Consider the following 27,441-nt stretch of genomic DNA (forward strand, 5'->3'; position numbering starts at 1 on the left):
TTGGGGTCATCCAGACATGCAAACTGTAGCTTTAGCCTTCTAAATTCTTGAGATTGGGATCCTGGGAAGAAAACCACCATCTGTACACTGGTATAGTGTTTTTGTTTGGATTTGGTAACAGCTTTATTGAACTGAAACTACAGTTGACCCTTGAATAATATGGGTTTTGAAGTACATGGGTCCACATATACATGGATTTTTTTTCAATAAATATATTGGAAACACTTTTGGAAATTTATGACAATTTGAAAAAACATTTTCTTTTCTCTAGCTTTATTGTAAGAACATGGTGTATAATACATTATAATATACAAAATATGTGTTAATTAACTGTTTATGTTATCAGTAAGACTTTTGGTCAACAGTAGGCTATTAGTAGTTATGTTTCTCAGAGTCAAAAGTTATACACAGATTTTTGACTGCACTGTGGCTGGTGCCCCTAACCTCTACATCGTTCAAGGGTGAACTATAGTGTTAATTAAATAAAAGGAGAGAGAGAAGCCAGGCAGAGTTGATAAGTTCATAGTGGCTAGAAAGAGGGAATAAGTCCTAGTGTGAAACCAAAGTGACGAAGATTGGAGAGATGATGAGAGAGTAAATGTTAGGAGAGGGTGGGTGGCAGGTGCAGTTTGAGGTACTCTGAGTCAACAAGAGGAAAGAGAGTTGCTATGTGGGATTTTTATAGGATTCTTATGGCTCTGGGCTTAAGGGGAGTAATTAAAAGCACTATCCTGGGATATATTGGAGTTCATGAATTAGAACAGACTTTGTAGCAAATCTGGTGCAAAATATCTTCTCTGTATTTTATTTAAGATTTTTATTCTTCAGATGACCTATGAGAAATAGGGAATAAAAGGAAAAATAACTGGATCCTGGCTTTAGAAGAGTTTACAAAATTTGAAATAATAGACTGAGATGATAAATATGAAAGAAGTGGATAATCATTGACTGAAATTTGTGTTGCATAATCTTTTTTCTTAAAAAAAACCTGACAGTGTAACATAGGTGGTTTCCTCTTTGAAGGGCTAAATATGTCTTTCTTATTGATTCTTATGTGTAAGCCCTAAATCTACTAAAGTTATTGGCTATACTTAGGCTTTTGAAACAGAATAAAGTTTCTAATATTTGTTTTCTAAGTTTGCAAATAGCTTTTTGTAATGTTCTATTTTGAGTATCTCACAATCTAATAAAGTTAATTTTTCCTTTCTTAATCATCTTTACTTGACAAGAATTGGGAAGGTTATAAATTCTGTATGTGGACAAGACTGGGATCAATTGCTGACAACAAGATTTTGATTAGAAATAATAAGAATCTATGAGAACACAAATGTGAAAATCTTCTGGTGGAAAAAAGATAACAAACCTAGGGTGTTCACTCCATCTCAGTCTTTTCAACCCTGTAACCCACCAAACCAACTCTGGAGAAGTTATGTCAGTGGTTAAGAAAACTTGGAATGTTGTTTTTGACATGGTCTAATGAATCCATCTCATGCAAGTTCATAAATAGTGTGTTAGTTGTAAGTCTATTAGTTTGTAAGTCTATTACTATAAAAAATAGAAGCAAAATTTTTTGTCTTATATACCAAAACTTACACATGTTGAAATATATTTTAAAATCAGTATTTCCAGGAAATTTTCACATACATATTCCCAGAAAAATAACCTACGATGAAATAATTTTTCAATACCAAGTAAATTCCAGATAAGGTGATGGCAGCTCCACTATCATTAATAGCTCTTAAAATAATAATGTCAACTCTGGCTAATTGAATCCCTGGAGCTCTAAAGGCTCAAATTAACACCCAGCAGCTTGTGCCTTGGCAAGGGATTGCCAATATCAAGGCAGAGCAAGTCCTTTTATAAGAGAGCTAAATAGGGATGAGAAGGAGCATATTCTTAGTATAGGAAATTCTAAATATGACACTCCTCTGATATGGAGATTGAAATGGTTGATGCACTTTTATCTCTACCAAACATTTCTTTTTCCTTTCACAGAAATCATACATGCATACAAAAAAGCAATTATTTACTCAGTCCAGTTTTATTGCATGCTTACAGTGTTCCAGGCCACTTCTCTAAGAACAGGAATGAATATGAAAAATAATACTCTTGACATTATACAGTTTACATTCTAGTAAGGGGAGATAGATGATAAACAAATAATTGAATAAAACAAGAAAAATGTCAGATAAGATATCAGATAGGGTACAGTTTTCTATTGATGCTATAACAAGTTACCATAGACCTACTGACTTCAAACAACATGTATTTATTATCTTGTAGGTGTGAAAATCAGAAGTCTGAAATAGATTTCACTGGGCTGAAATCAAGGTATCAACTGGGCTGTGTTAATTCTGGGGTATCTAGGTAAGTATCCATTACTTTGCCTTCCCAGCTTCTACAGGCCTCCTGCATTCTTTGGCTTGAGGTACTTTCTCCAACTTCAAAATGCAGTACTCCAACTTTTATTCCCATCATTTTATCTCCTTTCTCTGACTCTAACCCTCCTGCTTCTCTCTTACAGGATCCTTGTGATTATATTGGGTCTACCTCTTTAGTCCAGGCTTATCTCCCCATCTCAAGATTTTTAACTTAATCACATGTAAAGTCATTTTCATATTCATAGGGGGTTGAGAATTTGGAATATCTTTGAAGGGCCATTATCCAGTTTACCTTAGTGGTAAATGAGATGCAGTGAAGTAATGTGGATAGTTCTATAAAATGATTCTGATTTGCTCTTTTAGTTGGTCAAGAAAGTCTATGTAAACAGGGATATTTAAGCTGAGATCCTTATGATAAGAAGGAACCAAAACTTGGAAAATCAGGTGGTGGAGCACTCCAGGTAGAAGACAGAACTAGAAACAAGGAAAATAAAGAAGGTCAGTATGCTGGACCTTAGTTACCTACTAGGAAAGCAGTATGAGTAGAGATAGGAAATTGATATGAGTAGAGATAGGAAAGGTAAGTTGAAGTCAAATTATGTAGGATTTAGTAAACGGGGGTAAGCAAACAGATAAGTATATTTGCATCTGGTACCTTCTCTAGGCCACAATTCAAGAGAGAAATGATAGGCGCTGAAACTTTACATAACTACATAAGAGGTATATTAGGTAACCTGATAGAGAATAGCAACTGAAAATCAAAGCTGTGAGTTGTATAGATTTAACAAAAATAAGCTTAAAGTTTTGGCAAGATGTGGTATGTCTACTGACTTCTTGAAGTTGTCGAGTCTGCAGAATCTATACCAAATCATCTGCAAAGATTCACTAGAGGGTCAATTAAAAAAGAGGAGATTGACTTTAGAAATGGACACTGTGGCAATTTATGCAGTCATCAGGAAGAGACTTCGAAGTGAAGTTCCATTTCAAGGCCAAACTGGGAAGCATAGGTTTTTTCCATGAGGGATAGGACTCCCAGTCAAATGGATCCTTCAGTGGGAAAGATGTTTGACAAGTGAAAGTTGCATTAAAATAGGGACATATCACCATGGCTGAACTGCAGGTCCATTTTTCAAATTCTTAAGTCTTTCTAAAATGGCATCCTATTTTCTTTCTTAGGAAAATGGGAAAATAATTTAGGAACCTACCATTCATTCCTTCCTGAAATTTAGAGGGTTTCTGTGTGGGGGACTGAATACAGTTGGGATTGAAAATATAATCACCCTTTATTCTTTTTATTATTCTTTTTTTTATTAAAGTATCATTAATATACAATTTTATGTTGGTTTCGAATGTACATCACAGTGGTTCAACAGTTCCTGTGTGATTTTGAATTATTGTGCTCTTTTATCCCCCTTCTCCCCACACCCATCCCAACCCCTCCCCTGGTAACCACTAGTCACTTCTTGGTGTCTGTGAGTCTAATACTGTTTTGTTCCTTCTGTTTTGATTTGTTCTTATATTCCACATATAATTGAAATCATACAGTATTTTTCTTTCTCCTTCTGGCTTATTTCACTGAGAATAATACCCACTAGATCCATCCATGTTGTTGCAAATGGCAGGATTTCTTTTCTTTCTATGGCTGAATAGTATTCCATTGTGTATATGTACTACCTCTTCTTTATCCATTCATCTACTGATATACACTTAGGTTGCTTCCATATCTTGGCTATTACAAATAGTGTGATAAACATAGGGGTTCATATATCTTCTTGAATCAGGGATTTCGTTTTCAGGTAAATTCCAGTAGTGGAATTACTGGGTCAAATGGTATTTCTACTTTTAGTTTTTTGAGATACCTTCATACTGCTTTTCACAGGGGTTTCACCAATTTGCATTCCCACCAACAGTATAGGAGGGTTCTTTCTTCTCCACATCATTGCCAGCATTTGTTGTTTTGTGTCTTTTGGATAGTGGCCTTTCTAACTGGGTGAGGTGATATCTCATTATGGTTTTAATTTGCATTTCCCTGATAATTAGTGATATGCAGCATCTTTTCATGTGCCTGTTGGCCATCTGAATTTCTTCTTCGGAGAAGTGTCTGTTCAGGTCCTCCACCCATTTTTGAATTGGGTCATTTGTTTTTTGGCTGTTGAGGTATATGAGTGCTTTATATATTTTAGATGTTAACCCCTTATCAGATGAGTCATTATTAATATATTCTCTGATACTTTAGGATGTTTTTTTTGTTCTACTGATGGTATCCTTTGCTGTACAGAAGATTTTTAGTTTGATGTAGCCCCACTTGTTCAGTTTTGATTTTGTTTCCCTTGTCCAAGGAGACATGTCCAGGAAAAAATTGTGAGGCAATATCTCATTGTGGCTTTGATTTGCATTTCCCTGATAGTGAGTGATGTGGAACATCTTTCAATGCGTCTGTTGGCCATCTGTATTTTTTCTTTAGAAAAATGTCTCTTTGGGTCCTCTGCCCATTTTTTAATTGGGTTAGACCAATTATTTACTAAACAAATATGAAGTTATAAAAAACAAAAGTAGTAAAATAACTATACAGTTAGTCAAGGGATACACAAAATATGTAAATTATGACACATACATAAAATTGGGAAGAGGAAGAATAAAAAAGTGTACTTTTATATTATGTCTGAAATAGAGTGACCATCAACTTAACAGAGACTGTTACATACATAGGAAACAATCTATGAGACTTATGGTAACCACAAACCTAAAGCCTATAGTAGATACATGAAAAATAAATAAAAAGAAAATCCAAGCATAACACTAAAGAAAATCCTCAAATAACAAGAGAAGAGTATAAGAGAAGAAAAAGGGAACAGAGAGGAACTACAAAATAACCAGAAAACAATACAATGGCAATAAGTACATACCTATCAATAATTACCTTAAATATAATTGGACTAAGTCCACCAATTAAAAGACATAGAGTGGCAGAGTGGATAAAAAAACATTTCTATCTATATGCTATTGGTAAGAGACTCATTTCAAATCTAAAGACATACATAGATGAAAGTGAAGGGATGGAAAGATATATCATGCAAATAAAAGAGAGAAAGAAGAAGTAGCACTACTTATATCAGACAAAATAGACTTCAAAAAAAAAGTAATAAGAGACAAAGACATCACATAATGATAAAGGGATCAGTCCAACAAGAGAATATAACAATTGTAAATATAGATGCATCCAGCATAGGAGCACCTAAATAAATAAATATATATAATACTAAAGGACCTAGGATGAAATAGCAACATGATCATATTAGGGTATTTTAATATCCCACTTACACCAATGGACAGATCATATAGACAGAAAATAAATAAGAAAAGTTATTAAATGTCACATTAGACTATATGAACTTAACAGATATATACAGAATGTTCTACCCAAAAGCAGCAGGGTACATATTTCCCTCAAGTGCACATGGAACGTTCCCCAGAAGAGATCACATATGAGGACACAAAAAGAGCCTCAATAATTTAAAAATATTGGTATTTCAAGCATCTTTTCAGATCACAATGGTATGAACCTAGAAATCAATTACATGTACAATGCAGCAAAAGAGGTTCTAAGAGGGAAGTACATAGCAATACAGGTCGACCTCAAGAAACAAGAACAACACCAAATAAACAGTCTTAACTCACAACTAAACAAGCTAGAAAGAGAAGAAAAAATGAAACCCAAAATTAGTAGAAGGAGAAATATAATAAAGATCAGAGTAGAAAAAATAGGGAATAATAAAATAGAAAAATATCAGTGAAGAGCTGATTCTTTGAGAAGGTAAACAAAATAGACAAACCCCTAGCTGAACTTACCAAGAAAAAAAGAGAGGACACAAAATCAGAAATGAAAAAGGATAAATTACAATTGATACCACAAAAAGACAAAGAGTTATTGGAAGATTCTATGAAAAATTATATGCCAATAAATTGGGCAACCTAGAAGAAATGGGCACATTTCTAAAAAAATACAACCTTCAAGACCTAACCCAGGAAGAAACAGAAAATTTGAATCAACCGATTGCCAGTAACAAAATTAAATAGTTTTTCAAAAAACTAAGAAAATTCCAGGACCATATAACTTCAGAGCTGAATTCTACCAAACATTTAAAGAAGAGCTAATACCCATCCTTGAAGTATTCCAAAAAATAGAAGAAGGAATACTTCCAAATTCATTTTATGAGGCCAGTATCACTGTAATACTAAAACCAGACAAAGACAACACAAAAAAAGAAAAAGACCAAGATCTCTGATGAACATAGATGCAAAAATCCTCAACAAAATATTAGCAAAAAAATTCAAAAATACATCCAAATGATCACCCATCATGACCAAAGTAGGGCTTATTCTAGGGATGCAAGGTTGGTACAATATTCTTAAATCAGTGTGATAGAGCACATTAACAAATGGAAATGTTAAAACCATGTGACTCTCAATAGATGCTGAAAAAGCATTTGATAATATTCAGGATCAGTTCATGAAAAACTTACAAGAAAATGGATATATAGGGAACATAACTCAAATAAAAAAGGCCATATAAGACAAACCCACAGCAAACATCATACTCAATGGTGAAAAGCTGACAGCTTTTCCTGAAAGATCAAGAACAAGACAAGGATATTCACCCTCACCACTTTTATTCAAGTTAGTACTGGGAGTCTTAGCCATAGCAATCAAACAAGATAAAGAGATAAAAGCATCCAAATTGGTAAGGAAGAAGTAAAACTCACTTTTTGCAGATAGCATGATACTGTATATAGAAAACTCTAAAGACTCCATCAGAAACCTGTTAGAAGTAAACTGGATTCATGAAAGTGGCAGGGTACAAAACCAATATACAGAAATCTGTTGAATTCCTATATACTAACAATGAACTATTGGAAAGAGAAATAAGGAAAACAATTCCATTTATAATTGAATCAAAAAGAATAAAATACCTAGGAATAAACTGAACAAAGGAGGTGAAAGACCTGACTGTGAAAACTATAAGACACTGATGTAAGAAATTGAAGGAGATACAAATGAATGCTCATGGATAGGAAGAATTAATATTATCAAAATGGCCATCCTGTCCAAAGCAATTTACAGATTCAATGGAATCTCTATCAAAATTTTACTAATGATATTTTTCAATGAACTAGAGCAAGTAATCCTAAAAGTCATATGCAACCACAAAAGACCCTGGATAGCCAAAGCAATTCTGAGAAAGAAGAACAAAACTGGAGGCATTATGCAACCTGTCCTCTAACTATACTACAAAGATACCGTAACCAAAACAGTATGGTATTGGGACAAGAACAGACCCATAGATCAATGGAACAGAATAGAGAGCTCAGAAATATACCCACACATTTATATTCAATTAATATATGATAAAGGAGCCATGAATATACAGTGGGGAAAGACACTATCTTCAATAAATTATTTTGGGAAAACTGGACAGGTACATGCAGGAGAATGAAACTGGATTATTGTCTAACTCCATGCACAAAAGTAAATGCAAAATGGATTAAAGATCTGAATGTAAGACATGAAACCATAAAATTCTTATTTTCAAAAAAAGATAGGCAAAAATCTCTTGAACATAAGCATCAGCATTTTTTTCTGGACACATCTCCTCGGGCAAGGGAAACAAAAGTAAGAATGAACAAGTAAAACTATATCAACTGAAATCCTTCTGTACATTAAAGGACACCATCAATCAAACAAAAAGGCAACCTACAGTATGGGAGAATATATTCATAAATGATTTATCTGGTAAAGGATTAACATCCAAAATATATAAAGACCTCATAATACTCAACACCAAACAAACAAACAAACAACCTGATTTAAAATGGGTTGAGGATCTGAACAGACATTTTCCCATTTCACAAAAAATACAGTTGGCCAACAGGCAAATGAAAAGATGCTCTACATTGCTCATCCTCAGGGAAATGCAAATCAAAACAATGAGATATAACCTCACACAAGTTAGAATGGCCACTATCCAAAAGACAAGAAATAATAAGTTGGCAAAGATACAGAGAAAGGGAACCCTGCTGCACTATTCTTGGAAATGTAAATTGGTGCAGCCATGTGGAAAACAGTAAGGAGGTCCCTCAAAAAACTAAAAATAGAAATACCATATAACCAAGGAATTCCACTTGTAGGAATTTACCCAAAGAAAATAAATCCCTGATTTGAAAACATATATGCACCCCTATGTTTATTGCTGCATTATTACAGAAGCCAAGATATGGAAGCAACCAAAGTGTCAATGAAATGATGAATGGATAAAGAAGAAGAGGTTCATATACACAATGAAATATTATTCAGCCATAAAAAATAAAGAAATCCTGACATTTGTGACAACATGAATGGACCTAGAGGCTATTCTGCTAAGTGAAATAAGCCGGGGGGAGAAAGACAAATACCGTATGATTTCACTGACTGGTGGTTAACCATGGGGGAGCTATTGAGGTGAGTGGGGGTGGAGGGTGAAGGGATAAAAGGGCACAAAAATTCTCAATCTTAATTTAAATTGGTCATAGAGGTAGTATTAAGCATGTAGAATATACCTAATGATTCTGTAACATCTTCCTATGTTGAGATATAATAACTGCTCTAGTGGGGTGAGAATTTAATAATATGGGTAACTGTTGAACCACTGTGTTGTGTACTTGAAAAAATATAAGATTGTGTATGAATTATACTTCAATAAAAAGCTGTCTCAGCTTACTTCTTTGTTAATCAGATAGAACCACCAGTTCTAGCTTTGTGACTGAAATCACATTTTGCTGATAAGAAAGCGGAGAACAAATATTGTGGAGGTCACTATCATTATATGCCACAGCATCATTACAAGTTTTGTTTTTTATGTTAACTCTGCAGGTAATCCTGTGTTTAACAACTATATACCATTTTGTATTAGATTACTGGGGCTGCTGTAATAAAATACCACAGAGACAACAGAAATTTATTTTCTAATAGTTCTTCAGGCTTGAAATCCATGATCAATGTACGGCAGATTTGATTTCCCCTGTGGCCTGGCCTCTCCTTGGCTTGATATTGGCCATCTTACTGTGTCCTCATATGGACTTTTGTCTGTGCATACATGTCTTTGGGGTCTGTTTCTCTTCCTCTTCTTATAAGTATGCTTGTCATGTTGGATTAGGCCCCCACCCTTATTTATCCTTATTTACTTCTTCAAAGGCCTTTTATCTCCCAAATGCACTCCCATGTGGTAGGTAGGGCTTCAATTTATGAATTTAAGGGGAGGATCCACAACACTTAACACAGTCCAAAATACTCTTCCATTACCTGCAAAAGATATGCCAAACCTTCACTTTTCTTCATCAATCAGCTACCCATCATTTCTTACTGTGCTATAGAAATATATACCCTTGAGTTCACTCTCACAGAGAAATAGGGATTACCACATATGAATCTCTTTTTTTCTCCCCTTTTTTCTTCATTTGAAATTTTACCTTCAATTGCTTTCACTCATTTACTGTTTCCTCTTACTACAAGTTGAGTACTAACAACAGTAGCAGCTGAAAATTTCAATTTTAAAACATGTAGAATGAATAGCATCTTCTGAAGTAGAAAAGCTAGAACAGTGTCAAATAACCACCATTAATTATTTTCCCAAGGTTTGCAGAATGCTTTTCAGCACAGTAGGAACTTTAGCTTTCCCTGATGAAGGTAGTGTTTTGTTACTATATTCAAGGTAATGACAACTTTTCATGTTTTTCCTTCAGAAATAAATAAGTAAATCTTTCTAATTTTATCAGATATGTGGTTGTCCATCAATATTTGAATGACATCACAATGACATCTAGTGGCTGTAGAAATTTCTTTCATCTCTAAAAAATATATCTTTAAGAAGATGATATTTTTAAGCTGGAAATAAGAAAGGAGAATGAGTCATTATAATATAGTCATATTTACAATATGTTTTGTTTAGAACCTGCCTCTTTCCCTCCCTCTCCTACATCTATTCCATTATAACCAGACACAAAGGATGAAGAAAAATTTGACACCTGATCTAAAGTGTCATATTGATGTCCGGTGTGATACTTCTTGGAAACCCTCTAGAGTGTGCAGAAATGAGTGGCTTGATACAAGCATTGATAACTATCCTATAGAGTGACTTTCAGGTAAGAAACTGAGATCCACATCCATATGCTCTAGATAATTTTAATAAGAGAACCATATCAAAGTCATCTTTTATGTATTTGCTTTACATAAAGTACAAACAACAGGAAAATCTCTTCAGTTTTGGAGCATGGGATGGGTGGTGGGTGGTGGCAGTGGGTAGCATAAGATATTACCTTTTAGGAATATAGCATTTTCCAAATAAGAAAACACGGGATGAATTAGTAAAACATAGCAATCAGTAGCAGGTAAAATATATTTTTTATCACCCCAAGGAAATATGTATTTTAAGTTAATCTTAAATAGCAAATTTAGATTCTATAAAAGGATTACATTAAAGTTTTTATTTAACTCTTGGAAGAGATTGCATATTAAGAAAATTTCTTCAGATTCTTTATGTCCTTTTACTTTTTATAGCATGGTAAATATTATATATACAAGTTAGATTCTTAGCCTACCAACATCTGTTCAATCTAAAAAATTTTGACCAAAACGTCTGAAAAATATTCTCCAAATTTTGATGTCTTGTCAAAATAAATACTTCATTTTGTGAGGTTCATCCAGAAGACCACACAGAGATAGACTGAATTCCATTTAATTTATAATTTTTGAAGGACAAGGGGGCTGGGTCAATCATGATATTTGAATATGTGGTTGTACAAAGTCTAGATGATGTTTTAGACCACTTACACATGTTATTCAGCTAGGAATTATCCTAGATTACTACTTATATTTTCCAGTTGAATTTAGGGATTTAGAGTTTCATAAAGCAAGTATTGAGTTATTTCCCACAATCCCAAAACATAGTTGAAGGAATGACTAGGACATGTGAGTGTATATACCTCTGTGAACGTGAGATAATTTGTGGGGAAGGGAATTAGAATGACATGGGTAGATTCAATTCTCAGTTCCTCACTTTGTGATAATCTTTCCGTTTGAGCTGGAGGATAGACCATTTTCATCTGGAGACATGATCAATCCAGATCTGCACCACTATTGGAGGTGCTGTGCTTTTGTATTAAATTTTCAGAGGGGGTCATATTCCTATTCTTTTGTTGGATGATAATTTGCTGAATTATTTGACTGGATGAATTGTGCAACAATCTTTATGACTCTGAAGGTCATGCATCTGAGCTGTGCAACAAAAGCAAATACTAAGGGAAGGACCATCATCAGAGTTTGTAGCCCTCTTCTAAGCGAGGATCGTAGAACCCTAATTACATCAAGAGAATAGATCTCTTTCTCAATCCCTAGTGCCTACAGCAGCTGATATAGGGGCATAACCAAATTACATAAATTCTTATTTTCCTTGTTTATTTCCTGAATCTCTATAGTAATATTAAAAATTCCAGAGAGATTTGTAGGAGTATGACAATAGATATTCACCCTAGAGAGGTCAGTGTTGTATCTAATGTGAACTATAGTTTGAAATACTTCTTGTTCAAATTTTTTTCTATCTTGGTATCATTAATATAAAATAACATGAGAAACATTATGGGTACTAGATTCCCCCCATTATCAAGTCCCTACCACATACCCAATTATAGACAGTCCACCAGCATAGTAAGATGCTGTAGAGTCACTACTTGTCTTATCTACTATACTGCCTTCCCCGTGCCCCAGGCTACATTATGAGTGCTAATTGTAATGCCCCGTTTCCCCCTTTATCCCTCCCTTCCCTCCCACCCTCCCCAGTCCCTTTCCCTTTGGTAACTGTTAGTCCATTCTTGGGTTCTGTGAGTCTGCTGCTTTTTTGTTCCTTCAATTTTTGCTTTGTTCCTATACTCCACAGATAAGTGAAATCATTTGATACTTGTCTTTCTCAACCTGGCTTATTTCACTGAGCATACCCTCTAGCTTCATCCATGTTGTTGCAAATGGTAGGATTTGTTTTCTTCTTATGGCTGGATAATATTCCATTGTGTATATGTACCACATCTTCTTTATCCACTCATCTACTGATGGACACTTAGGTTGCTTCCATTTCTTGGCTATTGTAAATAGTGCTGTGATAAACATAGGGGTGCATATGTCTTTTTCAAACTGGGCTCCTGCATTCTTAGGGTAAATTCCTAGGAGTGGAATTCCTGGGTCAAATGGTATTTCTATTTGGAGTTTTTTGAGGAACCTCCATACTGTTTTCGACAATGGTTGAATTATTTTACATCCCCACAGGCAGTGCAGGAGGGCTCCCCTTTCTCCTCATCCTCACAGCATTTGTTGTTCTTACTCTTTTCTATGTTGGCCATCCTAACTGGTGTGAGGTGATATCTCACTGTGGTTTTAATTTGCATTTCCCTGATAATTAGCTATGTGAAGCATCTTTTCATGTGCAGAGCATCTTTTCATGTTCCTGTTGGCCATCTTAATTTCTTCTTTGGAGAAGTGTCTGTTCATATACTCCACCCATTTTTTAAAAGGGTTATTTGCTTTTTGGGTGTTGAGGCATGTGAGTTCTTTGTATGTTTTGGATGTTAACCCCTTGTTGGATATGTCATTTACAAATATATTCTCCCATACTGTAGGATATCTTTTTGTTCTGCTCATGGTGCTCTTTGCTGTACAGAGCACTTTAGCATGATGTAGTCCCATTTGTTCATTTTTTATTTTGTTCCTTGCCCAAGGAGATGCATTCATGAAAAAGTTGCTCATGTTGATATTCAATAGATTTTTGCCTGTTTTCTTCCAAGAGTTTTATGGTTTCATGACTTACATGCAGGTCTTTGATCCATTTCGAATTTACTTTTGTATATGGGTTTAGACAATAACCCAGTTTCATTCTCTTGCATGTAACTGTCCAGTTTTGCCAACACCAGCTGTTGAAGAGGCTGTCATTTCTCCGTTGTATATCCATGGCTCCTTTTTTGTATATTAATTGACCATATATGCTTGGGTTTATATCTGGGCTCTGTAGTCTGTTCCATTGATCTATAGTCTGTTCTTGTGCCAGTACCAAATTGTCTTGATTACTGTGGCTTTGTAGTAGAGCTTGAAGTCAGGGAGCATAATCCCCCCTGCTTTATTCTTCCTTCTCAGGATTGCTTTGGCTATTCAGGGTCTTTTGTGGTTCCATATAAATTTTAGAACTGTTTTCTCTAGTTTGTTGAAGAATGCTGTTGGTATTTTCATAGGGATTGTATTGAATCTATAGATTGCTTTAGGCAGAATGGTCATTTTGTCAATATTAATCCTTCCTATCCATGAGCACGGGATGTGTTTCCATTTATTAGTATCTTCTTTAATTTCTCTCATGAGAGTGTTGTAGTTTTCAAAGTATAGGTCTTTTGCACCCTTGGTAAGGTTTATTCCTAAGTATTTTATTCTTTTTGATGCAATAGTGAATGGAATTATTTTCCTGATTTCTCCTCCTACTAATTCATCATTAGTGTATAGGAATGCAACAGATTTCTGTGTGTTAATTTTGTGTCCTGCAACTTTGCTGAATTCAGATATTAGATCTAGTAGTTTGGGAGTGGATTCTTTATGTTTTTTTATGTACAATATCATGTTATCTGCAAACTGGGACAGTTTAACTTCTTCCTTTCTAGTCTGGATGCCTTTTATTTCTTTGTGTTGTCTGATTGCCATGGCTACCACCTCCAGATGTATGTTGAATATAAGTGGGGAGAGTGGGCATCCTAGTCTTGTTCCTGATCTTGAAGGAAAAGCTTTCAGCTTCTTGCTGTTAAGTATAATGTTGGCTGTGGGTTTGTCACATAGGGCCTTTATTATGTTGAAGTATTTGCCCTCTATACCCATTTTGTTGAGAGTTTTTATCATGAATTGATGTTGAATTTTGTCAAATGCTTTTTTCAGCATCTGTGGAGATGATCTTTTGGTTTTTGTCCTTTTTGTTGATGTGGTGGATGATGCTGATGGATTTTTTGAATATTGTACCAATTGCATTCCTGAGATGAATCCCACTTGATCATGATGGATGATCTTTTTGATGTATTTTTGAGTTTCGTTTGCTAATATTTTGTTGAGTATTTTTGCATCTATGTTCCTCAGTGATATTGGTCTGTAATTTTTGTTTTTTGTGGTGTCTTTGCCTGGTTTTGGTATTAGAGTGATGCTGGCTTCATAGAATGAGTTTGGGCGTATTCCTTCCTCTTCTACTTTTTGGAAAACTTTAAGGACAATGGGTATTAGGTCTTTACTACATGTTTGATAAAATTCAGCAGTGAAACCATCTGGTCCAGGCATTTTGTTCTTAGGTAGTTTTTTGATTACCAGTTCAATATCCTTGCTGGTAATTGGTCTATTCAAATTTTCTGTTTCTTCTTGGTTCAATCTTGGAAGGTTATATTTTTCTAGAAAGTTCTCCACTTCTTCTAGTTATCCAGTTTATTAACATATAATTTTTAATAGTATGAAAAGATCATAATTCTTTGTGTTTCTGTGGTGTCGGTGGTGATTTTTCCTTTCTCATTTCTGATTCTGTTTTTGTGTGTGGACTCTCTTTTTTTCTTGAAAAGTCTGGCTAGGGGTTTCTGTATTTTGTTTATTTTCTCAAAAAACCAGCTCCTGCTCTCACTGATTCTTCCTATTGTTTTATTCTTCTTGATTTTATTTATTTCTGCTCTAATCTTTGTTATGTCCCACCTTCTATTGACTTTGGGAGTCTTTTGTTCTTTTCCTAGTTTCATTAATTGTGAGTTTAGACTGTTCATTTGGGATTGTTCTTCTTTCCTGAGGTTTGCCTGTATTGCAATACAATTCCCTCTTAGCACAGCCTCTGCTGTGTCCCACAAATTTTACAGTGTTGAATTATTGTTGTCATTTGTTTCCATATATTGCTTGATGTGTGGTTTTATTTGGTCATTGATCCATTGATTATTTAGGAGCATGTTATTAAGCCTTCGTATGTTTATGGGCTTTTTGTTTTCTTTGCGTAATTTATTTCTAGTTTCATGCCTTTGTGATCTGAGAAGCTTGTTGGTACAATTTCAATCTTTTGAATTTACTGAGGCTCTTTTTGTGGCCTAGTATATGATCTATTCTTGAATATGTTCCATGTGTACTTGAGAAGAATGTGTATTCTGTTGCTTTCGGATGGAGTGTTCTGTAAATGTCCGTTAGGTTCAGCTCTTCTAATATGTTGTTCAGTGCCTCTGTCTCCTTACTTATTTTTGGTCTGGTTGACCTGTCCTTTGGAGTGAGTGTTGTGTTGAATTCTCCTAAAATGAATGCATTGCATTCTATTTCCCCCTTTAATTCTGTTAGTATTTGTTTGACATATGTAGGTGATCCTGTGTTGGGTGCATAGATATTTATAATAGTTATATCCTCTTGTTGGAATGACCCCTTTATCATTATGTAATATCCTTCTTTGTCTCTTGTTACTTTCTTTGTTTTAAAGTCTATTTTGTCTAGTACAAGTACTGCAAATACTGCTTTTTTCTCCCTATTAGTTACATGAAATATCTTTTTCCTTCCCTTTGCTTTCAGTCTGTGTATGTCTTTGGGTTTGAAGTGAATCTCTTTTATGCAGCATATAGATTGGTCTTGTTTTTTTATCCATTCAGTGACTCTGTGTCTTTTGATTGGTGCATTCTGACCATTTACATTTAGTGTGATTATCGATATGTATGCAGTTATTGCCATGGCAGACTTTAGATTTGTGGTTACCAAGAGTTCAGATGTAATTCCCTTACTATCTAGTAGTCTAATTTAACTCACTTTGCATGTTTTTACAAACACAACCTAAAGGGTTCTTTTTTCTTTCTTCCTTTTTCTTTCTCCTCCATTCTTTATATATTAGGTATCATATTCTGTACTCTTAGTTTATCCCTTGAATGACTTTGGGGGTAGTTGATTTGATTTTGTATATGCTTTGTAATTAATTGTTCTACTTTCTTTACTGTGGTTTTATTTCCTCTGGTAACATCTTTAAGATTACCATACCTTTAACATACCTTAAGATTACTTCCATCTGCAGCAGTCCCTTCAAAATGCACTGTAGAGGTGGTTTGTGGGAGGTAAATTCTCTCATCTTTTGCTTATCTGGAAATTGTTTAATCCCTCCTTCAAATTTAAATGATAATCTTGCCAGGTAGAGTATTCTTGCTTTGAGGTCTTTCTGCTTCATTGCATTAAATATATCATGCCACTTGCTTCTGGCCTGTAAGGTTTCTGCTTAGAAGTCTGACTATAGCCTGATGGGTTTTCTTTTGTAGGTGATCTTTTTTTCTCTCTCTAGCTGCTTTTATTAGTCTGTCCTTATCCTTGATCTTTGCCATTTTAATTATTATATGTCTTGATGTTGTCTTCCTTGGGTCCTTTGTGTTGGGAGATATGTGCACCTCCATGGCCTGAGCTATATCTCCTTCCCCAGATTGGGGAAGTTTTCAACAATTACCTCCTCAGAAACACTTTCTGTCTCTTTTCTGGTACCCCTATAATGCGCATATTGTTCCGTTTGGACTGGTCACACAGTTCTCTCAATATTCTCTCATTCTTAGACATCCTTTTTTCTCTCTGTGCCTCAGATTGTTTGTATTTCTCTTCCCTAATTTCTATTCCATTTTCCATCTCTTCTACTACATCTAATCTGCTTTTAAGTCCCTCCATTTTATGTTTCATTTCAGAAATGGCATTTCTTAATGATTGAATCCCCATCCTAAATTCATCCTTGAGTTCTTGAATATTTTTCTGTACCTCCATGAGCATGTTTATGAATTTTATTTTGAATATTGGTCAGTTCAGTTTCATTTGGACCTTTTTCTATTGCTTTTGAGATTTTTGTTTGAATCAGTTTCCTTTGACATTTCATATTTGTATGTGGTGCCCTCTAGTGCCCAGAAGCTCTAGTCTCTGGAGCTGCTCAGCCCCTGGAGTGATATTGCATTTGCAGGGGTGCAGTGCTGGTGCTTGGGGGTATGAAAGAGCTGTTTCCTGCTTCCCGGATGCTTTGCCAGTCTCCACTGCCAGAACCCATTGGGCAAGCACACAGGTGTAAGCCACTGAGCTTTCCATCTGTAGCTGCCATAGGCAGGGCCTCCCTCTGGCTGGCCTGATGCCAGGGCAGGGTCTGCCTGTTTGTGAGCTGGTGCCAGCAGGCCAGGAGGAAGGTGCAGCAGGCTGTGTATCACACTGGGCCTTGAAGCTCAGTAGCCTGCCACGGGAATGGAGCACCTGATGTTCCTGAAAGTTCCCAACTTGTTGGGCAGAGTGCACCCAGACAACCTTGTCCACCTATCCCTTCTCCTGCACAGCAAGCTCCATGCAAACCCCACCCTTTCAGCCATCCTCTCACTGCTAGGAAGCTTCTCAGACCGCCTGCCTTTCCTTTGTCCCAGAGTGACTGAATGTGGATCCCTGTCTTCTACAAATGGCTGGAATCTCAGTCTCTCCAAGTATTCTGCCTGTCTTAGTTTTCCAACCCCACCAATCTCCAGAACACCGTGCAATATAGGTTTGTGCTCCCAAAGCAAATCTCCAGGGCTGGTGTTCAGCCTTTCTAGGCTTTCACCCCCTCCCCACTCTGTCTGTTTCTCTACCTCCTGACAGTGAGCTGGGGTGCAGGAAGGGTTTGGGTCTTGGCGGATCAAGGCTTTGGTATATTACCCTGTTTCATTGGGTCTGCTCTGTTCTCAAGGTGTATGCAGTCTGGTGCAGTCTTATTTCCTGTTGTTCTTCTAGAATTACTTGTATTAAGTATATTTTCATATTATATTTGGTTTTGGGAGGAGATCTGTCTCCCCTCTCAGGCCACCATCTTGAATCCGTCTCCTTCTTGCTCAATTTATGAACATCTTGGGCAAGGGGTTTAAATGTCTTATAGAGACTATATAGTTCTGCTATTCTCACAGCATGTAGGACTCACCTCAGTCTTGGAGTCTTCCATATAGAGTAAAAAAGAGTTCTGTTAACAACTCAGAAATGTAAACTAGCAAAGAGGAAAGGAAAAACAACAAGCTAGGAAAATGGAGTGGAAAAAAACAAGCAAATTAAAGTGTGACAATCTGTAGTTATGGTCACTTGAATCTTAATCTGTGGGTCTTGTTTGGAACCTGCTCCTTCCTGTGGTTGTCCACTTGTTCCTAGGCCTTTTATAGATACTACCACCTCCTGAAAACTTTTTCTGGGGGATTCCAAAGAATTCTCACTTTTAAACTCCCAATGGGAGAGCACAGCAGATATCAGATGGTAAAATAATGGTGTATTTTTTAGCAGGGAGACATGGATCAAAATCTATGCCCCAGAGTTTGCGAGGGCTTGCAAGAATCTGTCAAGGTCCTTTCAAATGTAATTTTAAAGCATTTTTCTCTTCCAAAAAATGAAGATTCCAGGTTTTAGGTCATTTAGATGTGGTTTGGGAGAATGTCAAAGACAGCTTAACTCTTTTGGAAATAAGGCTGAGTGTATTACATGAGTTCTTTGTAGTACTTTGACATGTTGAATTGAAGTAAGATAGTATACAAAATTAGGGGAGAAACACTCAAATGCATAAATTGAGATGTAACAACTTTATATGGACAGAATCAGTAATTTCTGCCTTCTTGGCAACACTGTGGGTGTGACCATCAAGATTATGAGAATCAGAACATGAACCCTTGGCCAAAGAATCCCAGGAGTGTCAGCTAGTTTGGCTGGTTTGGTATTTTAAGAATCGACTTTAATGATGTGTAATTTACATACAATTAATGGTATACATTTTAAATGTACAGCTTGATGATTTTTAACTAGGATGCAATCATGTAACCTCCACCAAATCAAAATATAGATCATTTCCATTAACCAAAAAATGTTCCCCTATGCCCCTTTTTAGCCAATATTCCCCTCTTCTCTAAGCCCCAGGCAAGTTATGATCTGCTTCAACCCAGAAATGAGATTGTATTATCTAGAATTTCATGTAAGTGGGCTAATATAGTATGAACTGTTTTATTTCTGAGTTCTTTTACTCAGAATCATTCCTTTTAATTGCTTAGTCTTCTTCCTTTTAATTACTGAGTCTTCTTCTACTGTGTAGATACATTATACTTTGTTTATCTGTTTACCTGTTGATGGATGTTTGGTTTGTTTCTAGGTTTGACTACTTTGTATAAAGCTTACATGAACATTCATGTACAAGTCACATAATTTGTGGCCAGAATTATTTCAGTATATACTTTCTGACTATAGAGCCAATCATCAGCATTCTGTACTATTGTCTGTGCACATTCCCAGTGATTTGGCCTGTTGTGAATTCATGTGACATAAGGATTTTAGTGAGGGCTTCTGTTTGGCATAATCATTAACTGGGACATTGTGGTCACCTTCCAAGTGTTTATATCATTTACTTAGACTGTCTCATTGCTTGTATGCCATTGATAAGAACTGTCTCACATGGCCACTTCTAGCTTCAAGAGCATTTAAAATGTCTCATCCTTTATGATGTAGGTAATCAAAAATAGGGGGTTGGAATCATATAGTAGTTGAACCAAATTTTTGTCCATCACACAACTTTACTAGACATAAACAAATCTCTTTGTTTTGAGAGTATGATGTTGTTTTAAAACAATTAGTATACTAGGGAATAATTTGAACATAGTGTGTGTGACTTTCACATTTGCTAATGCATGATTTTTCTGCAAAAAAAATGTGTGAATGCAGAAAACTGCATGCAACCAAACAAAGCCATATAGAAATACAGAAAATGCACATGTGTAGACACTTCAAACATCTACCAACTACCTCAGTTGACTTTGTGTGTTATGAACCACATCTACCTGCAAATAGTGTTATAATTTTCAGTCTAATTCCAGGTAACTTTCATTATACTACCTCACAACAACTCATGAGCTGCAACCATTCAGATTCCTACTCCCACAAAAAAGCATAGGTCTTTTTTCAAAGTAAAGAGCCATACATATTGTAACCACTTAACAAATGTTGCCATTTTTGTTAAGTTTCTATCTTTTTTAAGGACTCTTTTCTTAAAGCAATTTTATTTACAATAAAGTTGAGAAGGCAGTATGGGGATTTCCCATATACCCCCTTTCCCACACATGAAAAGCCTCTCTCATTATCAACATCACTCACTGGAATGGTGTGGGTTTTTTTTTTTTTTGTATCATTAATCTACAATTACATGAAGAACATTATGTTTACTAGACTCCCCCCTCACCAAGTCCCCCCAACATATCCCATTACAGTCACTGTCCATCAGCATAGTAAGATGCTGTAAAATCACTACTTGTCTTCTCTGTGTTGCACAGCCCTCCCCGTGCCCCCCACACACTATACATGCTAATCGTAATGTCCCCTTTCTTTTTCTCTGCCCTTGTCCCTCCCTTCCCACCCATCCTCCCCAGTCCCTTTCCCTTTGGTAACTATTAGTCCATTCTTGGGTTCTGTGATTCTACTGCTGTTTTGTTCCTTCGGTTTTTCTTTATTCCTATACTCCACATATGAGTGAAATCATTTGGTACTTGTCTTTCTCTGCCTGGCTTATTTCACTGAACATAATACCCTCTAGCTCCATCCATGTTGTTGCAAATGGTAGGATCTGTTTTTTTCTTATGGCTGAGTAATATTCCATTGTGTATATGTGATGGAATGGTGTATTTTTTTTTACCAAGAATGAACCTACATTGACACATCATAATTACCCAAAGCCCATAATTTATCTAAGGGTTCACCTCTTGGTGGTGTACATTCAATGGGTTTGGATAAAATGTATCCATCATTATAATGTTTTACTATTTTCACTCCCCTAAAATCCTGTATGCTCTGTCTATTCATCTCTCTTTTCCCTACCCCTAAACATTGATTTTTTAAAAATTGTATCCATAGTTTTGCCCTTTCCAGAATACTATGTAGTTGGACTTACACAGTATTTAGGCTTCTCAGATTTCTTCTTTCATTTAGTAATGTGCATTTAAAATTCTTCCATGTTTTTTCATGGCTTGATAGCTCATTTCTTTATAGTGTTGAATAGTTTCCATTGTCTGGATATTCCACAGTTTATTTATCCTCTTTCCTTCTGAAGGACATCTTAGTTGCTTCCAAATGTTGGTGGCTATGAATGAGTGCTGCTATAAATTTCCATGTGCAGTTTTTTCAATCCTTTAGGTAAATACCAAGGAGTGTGACCTCTGAATTTTATGGCTAAGAGTATGTTTAATTTTGCAAGAAACCACCAAACTCTTCCAAAGTGGCTGTCCCATTTTGCATTCCTACTAGCAATGAATGAGATTTTCCGTTGCTCCACATCACTAACAGCATTTAGTATGTTTGTATTCTGAATTTTGACCATTTGAAGGTTTATAATGGTATCTTATTGTTTAATTTGCATTTTCCTGATAATATGTAATGTGGAGCATCTTTTCATATGCTTAGTTGTCATCTGTATATCTTATTTGGTGAGGTGTCTGTGAAAATCTCTGGCCAATTTTTTAATTGAGATGCTTTTTTCTCTTTTTGTTGAGTTTTAAGAATTCCTTGTATATATTGGATAACAGTCCTTTATCAGATGTGTCTTTTGCAAATATTTTCTCCCAGTCTGTGGTGTGTCTCCTAATCTTGATAATGTCTTTCATAGGGCAGAAGTTTTTAACTTTAGTGAAGTCTGGCTTATCAGTTATTTCTTTCATGGATGGTCTTTAGTTTTGTATCTAAAAAGTCTTTGCCATACTTAAGGTCATCTAGGTTTTCCCTGTGTTATTTCTAGTAATTTTATAGTTTTGCATTTTACATTCAGGTTTATGAACCATTTTGAGTTAATTTTTGTGTAGGGTCTAAGGTCTGTGGTTAGATGCATTTTTTTGCATGTGGATGTCTAGTTGTTCCAGTACCATTTGTTGAAGAGAGACTATCATGGCTCCAATGTATGGCCTTCACTCCTTTTATCAAAAATTGGTTGACTATACTTATTGGGATGTACTTCTGGGCTCTCTATTCTTTTCCTTTAATTAATTGGTCTATTCTTTCATCAACACCACACTACCTTGATTACTGTTGCTTTATGGTAAGTTTTGAACTTGTATAGCATCAGTCCTCTAACTTTGTTCTTCTATATTGTGTTGGCTCTTATGAGTCTTTAATTTTTCCATATACAATGTAGAATCAGTTTGTTGATAGCCACAAAAAAACTTGCTGGGATTTTGATTGGGATTGCATAGAATCCATATAACTGGCTTCTATCTTTTAAAAATGTGTAACTAACAAAGTTTTTGAGTAATGTGCTACAGACCCCATTTTCTCTGTAAGCCTTGTGTTTTTGTTGAACAATTTTGCACAGTGAGGTTTTTTAAGAATACAGATATGTGTTGTATCAGAACTCACTGTATGCATAATGGGTGGACTTTGTTGAAATCTGTAAGCTTGTTTTACATGAAACTATATTTTTTCACTACTGAAAGTCAAAAATAAAACTGCTTTTTAATTTGTATTCCTCTATCATTTTAAGGGAAGGAAGAACACAGACCTTTTAGAAGAAACCATGCTGGCATTATCTCACCTTTGTCCTAACAAAGTTTCCAAAAACTTTGAACTATCCTAGAAGAATATTCTTACTTTTTGGGAAGCTAATATTCCTCAGGAAAACCATATTTTCTCGAAATTATAAAGCTAGGCATTATTTCAATATTATTTGCTACAAGACTTTGATTATCAGAGTTAAACTCACTTTCCCACATACCTACATAATGGCACATATGTATCTTGGGATTTTATTTCATAGTCAGGTGCTAAACCGATTGGAAAAGCCCGTGCCTCCTCTGTACTCAGTAAACTACTACAGGGCTTGTTAGATTATGAGGAAAAATGCAGAGAACTTGAATGTATTTGAAAATAATATCATAGAATTTAGTTATTTGGTTGAACATGACTCTGTAGTTTGCAATGATGTACTATCAACATATTCTAGCAGCTTCAAAGAGTTAGTATGTTACTTTAGATCCTTAACAGAATGGTTGGGTGGAGGGAACTATCATAGAAAGGAGAACTCCCTGGAAGTTATCTTTTCAATTCTGTGTGTGAGGACACATAATCACATGGGAGCATTCAGCCTTGCTGAATGGGGCAACTGGCAAAATGAAGGAGGACAGCAACTTTGTGCTATAGTGAGTGATTATTATTTATGAAAAGAGAGTCTAAAGTCCTCTTCCTCTTTCAGTATTTCCATTTACTGACAAGGAAAATTGCTCTCACTAGTAGAAAGTACCTTGCTCTTGTCCCAATATAGGAACTGACAACTGTGCATCTGCTTTTTGTAAAGTTGGGTAAATAATTTTTCTTGTTATAAAATCATTGCATACTCACTTTAGAAGCTTAGAAAGTGCTTATGAACAGAAAAAGAAAATAAAAGCCACCATTAAATCTACCACCACTATAACTTCTGTCATTATTTTGTATGTGTTCTCATAATTCTGTGTATATATACAGACATAACTTTTTTTCAGTTAACATAAAGGGTACACATAAATCTCACTCATTAACTATTCTTCTTCAATATGTTTAATGAGTACATAATATTTTACTTTTTGTTTGTACAGTAATTAGCTTAACCTGTTACTTATTGTTGGACATGTAATTTTTTCTTTTTTTTTTTTTACTTCTAAATAATGCCTCAATAAATCTCTTTATTAGTATCTCTTACTGCAGGGCAATGATTATTTCCTTAGGCTGTATCTCAGGAAATATACAAAAATGCCCATTTTCTGCACATTCTTGCCAAACTAGAGTATCATTATTATTTATTTTCTTATTTGATCAGTGAAAATATTCTGATAATTGTTTCTTTGCTATCCAGTTAGGTTGAATTTTTATAGTCATTTTATATTTCATTAGTCATTTATATTTCTCCCTCTGCAGGTTTTTTGTGTGTGAAACAATTTCTGTTGGAAATTTCTTCAATTTCTAAGAACTCTGCTGAGTACACGGAGAATAAGCAATCCAGAAAATATCTCTCAACTGATGCCCCAAACTTGTTTCCTCTCTTGTTAAAGAAAACAGAAGTATTTGATTTTCACATATATTCTTCATGCCTCCATGCCTGTCCATGCTTGTCCTTCTGCCTGCAATATTCTTCCTTACTTGAGGAAAACTTATCCTCAGACTCTAAGGACAGCTCATGTTTATTCTCTCACAGTATTCTGTGGCCTCTGTTGTCTCACTTATCGTGGAATGCCTGGCTTTAGGGTTGGTGAACTTGTGTCTGTATCTGGAATAGATTGTGAGCTTTTTCATGCAAAGACATCTTATTCCTCCTGTGCCTCCTCCTATCCTTAATTTATTAGCACAGTGTCTTCAACATATCAGGTGTATGGTACATATTAAATTTATATTTACAAATAAGCGATGAAGGGAAATATAAGTGAAGCTCAATTTGTCATTTTATAACTCTCTTAAATGAGCTGAGCCTGTGCTCAATATAGACAAGGAAGATATTTAAACTTTAATTCGTTATAAGATTGCTTATGTATGACCCAGTCAAATAAAATATAAAAAAACACATGTCAGTGTGATTTACATATTTACACTGTTCATTGCCTCTATCTTGGCTAGACATTGGACACATGGAGCAGGGAGCATGCTATTTTGCAGATGGATCTAATATTTCCTCACTGTGGGTCCTGGTGAGGCAGCGATGTTCACTGCTTCAGGAAGAGTTTGAACTCTCTTCAAAGCAGTGGGTGCTGGGAGAAACTAGATGTTGCCATCTGTGTAGCTGATGTCTTCAGTTCATCTAGTGAATGTTCTACAAAACAAGAAAGACCATCATTTTATTATCTTCCTCGCCCCTGTCCTACACACTCGCACACAGACATGGTCAAGCCAGCTGAAATCATTACCTCAGGGGCAGGAGAGGTTTTCCCCCTATTTTATCCTAAGTATTCTTAAGGAAGCCAAGGAGACTGTTCAGTAGTATAATATTTGGATTTTTATGAGATAAACACCTGTTGACTTAAAAGTATATCATCTTCTAACCCACTGGATGATTAGAAGGAGGACCTTCTCTGGGGCCTGAGTTTGGCATATTGAACACTGACTTTCCCTTTTACCTCCCAAATGTTCTGACCCCAGTGTTTTTTTTTTTCTCTGAGTATGCTCATGTTAGATCACATTTTAAAAAGATGTACAACTGAACCAGTGAAATAAGACAGAGCAATGGCTGAGATTCCCTCATCCTTCAGGGATTTTTTTTCCTGGCCAAACAAAATGTCTGAAATTTCGGGATTGTTTCTCCAAACAAATGCTAAGCCTCATTATATTGTTGAAAAGACTACAAATGGTTCTCCTTTGTTAACATTGTTAACAATTTCAAGTAAAGTGTCTCTTGAGTAGTCCAGTTACTTGAAAGGTATTATGGAGGCTGTGTTATAAGTACTCTTTTTCCCTATCTAAGCTTTCTTCTACTTTTACTTCTACTCACCAAATCCCTTCTCTCTTTTTTTCTCTGAAATTTGAAAACTTTTAATGATTTGTTTCTTAACTATGTCAACTATGTAGCAGTGTTGTCAACACGTAAGTCATAAGTGAAACTTTACTGGGGATGAGATCTCCGAGGGAAAATGTGTGTAGAAAGATCTGAGGATACAAGATAATGCTTTGGAGCACAGGACCCTTAAGGGGTGAACAGAAGGAGAAATTAAGAAGCCTAAGATGGAGTAGCTGGAAAGTTAAGACAAAAATCAAGCTTATACAAACCAAATGAAGAATTTTATTAAGAAAGAAGTAGTGATTAATGCTGAGAGCACTTGACATTTTAGTAAATTTTCTGATTTCAAAATGAAGCTGGAGAGCTTACCAAACAATATATTTTTATGAGAGTCTTAACAAACTGCTCTGCTTGGAACTGCAGATTTGTCCTGAGTTCCTGTAATCTAAAATACTTTTAATCCTAGCTGATTTGTATGATAAATATGCAACTCATGTTGTTCCAGGCCAGAGCCACCTGGAGGAAGGTATATGGAGATGAATTTTAGAAATGAGCAATATTTCCTTAGCTCTCATTTTTATTTTTTGTTTTGAGACTTGACTCTATTCAGTCTTTCTTACTTATTTTGGGGAATTATGCTGGGAAACGTACATGTGCTCTCTAACAAGCTCTCAAACATCATTGGTAGTCATAACCTCTAGCCTGTGCACCCCAGTAGCACTGTTCTTGGGAAATACTGCCACTGCAGGCACTGTTAGCTGTGCACGGCATTCCACTCTCCGTGGATCTGGGGTATGGCTGATACCTGGTACCTGACAGTGGTGCAAGGCCATGGCGGAGTATTTTGTTTTCTCAGTATTTTTTTTCCTTAATGGGTACATCCTCAAGGATTGGCTTGAGCTTCAACATCTTAGAAATTTTTTTGAAAAAACAACTTTTTTAGTTTTGTTTTCTTTTCTAATTTGCAGTTCCTGTCTCCCTAAAAGAGATACATCAGGTTGAATCAGGAGACAAATCTGATTAGTAGCAGACACCTTGTACGCACTGTCACATTCAGTATCAACCCCCTTGACCAACTCAGTTGTTTTTTATTGAGTCAAGACTATGAACTTGGGTCTCTCCTCCATTGGGATGAACCCCAAGAAGGTCCTTTGCCCCTCACTCAAATAAACAGCTCTCTGGATTGTCCAAGTCTGTCAGAATTGGACACATCTTTCTGAATCTTGAGTTGTGCACACCACGCAGGCTCTGCCTGGGACCTTCCACATGTTGACAGTCTTTCTCTCTCCATTAACAGTATCATTGCCACATACATGGTTCAAACCTCCTATCTAAAATAACAGTTTTTCCTGCTACTTCAGATCAGGAGGCATTTTATCAGATAGTTGTCTTTTGAGTAAAACACATTTAAAAAATCTTTGGGAATTGTAGGGGTAAGTGAAAACAGTGTATTTGTGCCAACTGTCCTAGATTCATGTAAATTTGCCTAGCTTGCTCAACAGAGACCTGTTAGTCTCAATT

General features: G+C 35.7%; 1 long non-coding RNA gene across 2 annotated transcripts in view; it reads left to right on the forward strand.

Annotated features, from left to right (window-relative positions):
• Positions 1–27,441, forward strand: part of LOC118967440 (uncharacterized) — a 119,843-nt gene that overhangs the window by 22,507 nt on the left and 69,895 nt on the right. For both annotated transcript variants that reach the window (XR_005054463.2, XR_012124697.1), the window contains exon 2: positions 2,284–2,367. This is a non-coding gene — a long non-coding RNA (uncharacterized lncRNA). The remainder of the gene's footprint in view (positions 1–2,283; positions 2,368–27,441) is intronic.

This window comes from Manis javanica, chromosome 13 (genome assembly GCF_040802235.1).
Source record: "Manis javanica isolate MJ-LG chromosome 13, MJ_LKY, whole genome shotgun sequence".
Lineage (NCBI taxonomy): Eukaryota > Metazoa > Chordata > Mammalia > Pholidota > Manidae > Manis > Manis javanica.